Raw genomic sequence first — 5207 nt, 5'->3', positions numbered from 1 at the left:
CCACATACATGGTAAAGCGACCATGGTTTCTCCTCACATCAGAAGCGCACTTGTGCACAATGTGTCACCTCTCGACAGACTTCTGTTTTTGTAATATACATATGTGCAAGATCTCCTTTTCTGCTGGTTCATTTTGGTACCTTGGTGTGTTCTGTAAAGGTCTGCCCATATCCCACGCACAGGGTGTTTGTTTTTATTCGCATCACACCAGCGCTCATTTGACAGGTGGGTTATGTTAATTTTCGCAAATTAACCCATCCGTAGTTACAAACATTTCCGACATTTCCTGACGCATGTGTTTGTAACTACGGATCGATTAATTAGCAAAAATTCACATAACCCACCTGCCAAATGAGCGCTACTCTGTTGCGAATAAAAATAAACATCCTGTATAAAAAGCCGCACGTTGGCGTAACCTTTACAAGCAGGTGCTGGATTGAAGGCCGTAACCTCTAATTAGTGGGTTTCCTTGTAACTTTTATAAAAAGTACTGCTCAGAGGGTACCTGGTAGCTTCTGAAATAGAGGGTAAAATATGGCGATTTTTTACCCTTTACTAAAGGGTACCGAGTTAAGAGTGTATAGTTCAGTCAGTACTTCCTGATCAGGTAAGACCCGCTTCCCGGGATTCGGCACCAAATTGTAACAAGAAGAGAGGACGTCTGTTCAAGGGTACTGCAAAACGTTTAATGGATATGAAGATGGCGGAAGAATCTCAAGTCACGAGATCCGTGCCATGATTTTACGCGATATGATGTCGTCTTTCTTTACAACAGCATTAAAACCACATATTTAATGCATAATGTACAACCCCGAGACTAGGGAACACGAAAGGACAGACACAAACACGAAGTCTCAAACACAGCTGAAATTTTTACTTCACACCTTTTGGTTGTTTTTGCCTCTAAGAGATCGGCGGCTGTTGGAAATGTTTTGAAACCGTAAAATCATGCTTTAGACAAGCTCAAGAGGTCGATCTGCTCTATTCTTCATGACAATGATCTGACTGGCCTATGTAACTGTATACGCTCTGGATCTCGTGGAACTTTCGCCTTAAAGGAGCATTAAAGTGGTATCTAACATGGCCCAAAACTGCTGTCATCTTGTAAAGCAGTATGTGAAAAGCATTCCCACAAAATATTTCTGTCCAAAGTTGTTTCACCACGGTACAATTAATTTGGAAAATCGCTGCCGCGGTGACGGGCCGGAGCGCTCCAACTGCAGACCACACCAACTCTAGTGTGACGTTGGTGGTAGAGAGCCCCTCATTCGTTCGTAGGAAAAACCGTCTCCTACGAACATTGCGAGGTGCTTCTTGTTGACTTCTATTATTTATATAATTTATATCACGTTTGCTTAAAAAAAAAGAAGCATATACACAGCCTGAGAAAATAAGATTACGATCACAAGAGTAATATATCCGTGGCTTCTGTGCAATCTCAGAATTCACAGCAGCAGAAAGCAAGCGATGGCGGCGGTATTGTGGCGCCACCTGTTAGCCACTGAACCAACTGCGCGGTGAAAACTGTCGTACAGGCTGCACACTGTCGAGAAGCACGGGGTTTTTGCTGTACAAACGCAGTTAATTTCGGGCTGCACCACTCGTTCTTCCCGTGGTGCCTGCGGTTCCAAAAAATCGTGGTTGTGTCGTGGACAGCCTTCAAACCCTCCGTTTCGCACATCGCGAAGCCGGAGAACGCATGGCGTCTCCGAAGCGGTAGCAGACGCTCCGGTCTGCGCGATGTTGCTCACCTCGATCACGTGATCCCAAGTCCAATGAGGAGCGTCCTCACCACTTGCGTCACATAGTGACGTGTGTGGTGGCGCTCACTGATCTCGATTGTAAAAGGCTGGATCGCGGATAGGGAGCGCGAGCGTGAAGAAACCGGCCGCCATCTTACGGTGCCCACAACAGCCGCCGCAGCGATCATGGCAACTTCTTGCAATTACGGTCGTACCAACCGTACTGGCAAGGTTACAGGGCCTAAACTTATACAGGTGAGTCACTCTTCATGAAGGAATAAATAGGCGTCCATTCTGTACATTTATTTGACCATTATGAAGTGTTTTTTTGCCCAAAACGAGCACTGGATGCAGGTTGCTTGATCGCTCTTCCGACGTTCAATCGAGCACACTTGCATTTTACCCGGCGGCAAATACAGTTTGAGTGCATAATATGCTTGAAAGAACATGTTATACTACACAGGTAGTGTTGTCATCAATATATGTGCGAACACTCGAGCGCTTTTTTGCATGCATTGCTAGCATGGTACACGGTGTTCTCTGCGGAAGCAAGTGCCACATTCATTTCTTTGAATTACCTTCGCGCACAAGTTCGGTATTACGTCATAATAAGACCACGATTGTCACATTTTTTCATGTATTGGCATTGTTTTGTGCCTTGGTTTGATTTGTGACAAATAATCCTATGTAACGGTGGTGTGGCGCGACTTGAATAACGCCTTTGTGTCTGAGCTGTATCGTCAGCTTGTTGCGATAGTAATAATTTGTAGCGTGTTGTGCTATTTGTAGCAGTTTTAAGGCAAAAGTGGTCTCTCAATACAGGTTTCGTCATGAGGGCTGCCCAGTGAATAATCTGTGCAATGTGATACGGCTGGGTGTACAGGTAAGTATCACGTTCCTCATCCACTGGTTTCTACTTTACAGGAAGGAACAACCTCAGTGCACGCACTGTGGTTAGCCTCTCTCAGTTTTGCATATTTTCTTACATGTTCACATCAGAAACACACCTTACACTTTAGGCTCCTTCACCCAGCAATATAATAATTAGAGATTATAATTCTTTTTAGAAGAGTTACCCATATTCTTTTTAGAATAGTTTTTAATCTTTTTAATTATTAGAAGATACAGGGATTGTAAACCATGTTTTAAACTGATGTTTTAACATTTGTCCAATGCATTTATTAAACAACATATTCATTTTTAACTGGTTGCACCCAAACCAATGTTCTGATGTATTATTTCCTTTGTTGTCGATGCACCATAAAAGTTAGAATAATCATCATCAATGCAGGTTACTTCACAGCTGCCTCGACATACTCAAGAAATGGGTGCAGAACCTGCGTAATGCCCGCAAAGTTTGACTACCACAGCATCTCCAGAAAGTAAAGGGATATGTGTCACATGGGATTTTTAAAGGCATTCACAGTATATAATACCTTCTATGAACTGTTGTAGATCTAAGCAGCTTCTACAGTACACTCTCAGATATTAAAACTTGTCAGGGAACTGTGATAATTGTTTCAGTTAATAGGCATGCACATATACGCTATAAGAAGACAATTATTTATTGAGAATGCACTTCTCTGGCTACTCATGTTGTTTACATCTACTGTTGATCACATTCATTTATCACATATTATATTATTATATATTATTATTATACTATCACATATTCGATCACATTAAATTTAAAATTTAGCATATATGAGAAAATATCAGTGGGGAAGTTGCTATTCATTGCTCATTCCAACCTAAAATTGAGTGCTACAAATTTAGAGAGCGTACCTGACCATTGTCATTCCTAAAATATATATTGCCATTGTAGCAAGGTCACAAAACAATAAATGTAGTCTTTTGCGACCTCCCTGCACGTTCATTGTATCCTGAAACGCATAAGTGCAAGAAATAAATCTTGAACTTGAATAAACTTGATGTTGTATAAACTTGACATAAAATGTTGAATAATATAATGAATGATATAAAATATTGAATAAACTTGAACTCGTATGTTCTCTTTACTCATCACCAGCGATCTTCATTACAAAAGCATATCGTGCTAGACTTTTTTGTTTGTGTTTCACAGACTGGGTACACGAGGGCCAAAATGACAAAATCACAACTGTTTCAACCTCCAAATAGTCCTGTTGCAAATTGAAGACCATAAGTGGAGCTGCATTATTTGGAACATGCTCCACATGACAAGCATGACAAGGTCAGCACTGGATACCAGGACCCCGTCCCCAAGCAGCTTTTCTCACGCTGCAGTTGTATTCAACAAAAGCATGTGAGTGCTGGAGAAGGACATTTAGTTTGGCACAACCGTGCCTGCAAATAATCAGAACAAATAAAGGAAGAAGCAAACAAACATAGAAAGGCTGTGCTTCAAAAAGAGATAAGTCCTGTGTCTCAAGGAGGTGTTACCACTTTCTAAGTAACTTAATTGATTAAGCTTACATCACTACCTGATTAACTGTCCTAACGAGCGTGATCTAATTGCGTGAAGTATTTAGGGCTGCTTCGGTGTGTCCATATTTGCGAGGCAAAGCACCGCTGTCGTTTACTAAAAGACTTTCTGCGGCGATGCTTGATATAAATCATACTAAACCCATACACGACTAAGACAACGGCTGTGATTCTACAGTACGATCTCTTTCTGCTGTGCGACTATATATCATCCCGGACCGTTCTTTATGGAACAATTTTTGTCCAGAACGCAGCACGGGATATTTCATACATGGTTGTTGTTAACCTCACATCGTTTCTTATTGAAATATTGGCTGGGAAACGTACTGTAGTACAATCCCCGGCGCTGCACTGCCGTGACGGTCTAGTTTCGGAATGCAAAACATAACTTAATTAAGGATCGAACGACAGGACACCTGTGAAACACTGTTAGGATACATCAGTATACTGGCACCTTACAAAATTGTGTGATGACAAACAACGATCAACGCCTGCAGCGCAATAAATACTCACAATCTCCGTTGCCTCGCATTGTTTTCTGTGGGCGCACACTGCGTTTTAGGGCCTCCCAATATGGCGGCCCGAATGCACGCCTCTCCCCCACGAGCCCCTCTCCCATGCGCGATCCAGCCTTTATACATAGAGATCAGTGGTGGCGCTCATCACGTGCCTATCGTGAAGGCGAAGGAGGGTGTTTCGCGCGCGGGAGGTTCGGGGAGCTATTGCAGGCGGACCTTTTCCAGTTGGACGTGCGACGCATGCGCGAGCAGCGCCGCGCGGCCGCCATCATCTTTGGTGGCTCTCGGTGGTCAGAATAACACGGCCGGGGCGCTTTTGGTTCGCGTATTCCGTGCGAAAAATGCAACCAAACGATGCGCTGCCGTTGGTTGCACAAGTGCATGTAGCTCTTGCTGCCTTATTTTAGCCTTCTTATCTTCAGCTTCATGGGTTGTTTTTGTTCGTCAACCACATAAAAGCCATTCTTGTACCGCTGAAAGGGCA

The 5207-nt window shown here is 43.0% G+C and overlaps 1 long non-coding RNA gene across 1 annotated transcript; it reads left to right on the top strand.

Annotated features, from left to right (window-relative positions):
* The first annotated feature begins 1971 nt into the window (after window positions 1–1971).
* Window positions 1972–3389, top strand: LOC135398054 (uncharacterized). Its single transcript, XR_010423974.1, has 3 exons — window positions 1972–1997; window positions 2565–2625; window positions 3034–3389. It is a non-coding gene; the product is annotated as an uncharacterized LOC135398054 (long non-coding RNA).
* The last annotated feature ends 1818 nt before the right edge of the window (window positions 3390–5207 follow it).

This window comes from Ornithodoros turicata, chromosome 6 (assembly GCF_037126465.1).
Source record: "Ornithodoros turicata isolate Travis chromosome 6, ASM3712646v1, whole genome shotgun sequence".
Classification (NCBI taxonomy): domain Eukaryota; kingdom Metazoa; phylum Arthropoda; class Arachnida; order Ixodida; family Argasidae; genus Ornithodoros; species Ornithodoros turicata.
Note: the sequence above shows the minus strand (reverse complement) of the source record. Positions and strands in the feature narration are given on the sequence as shown.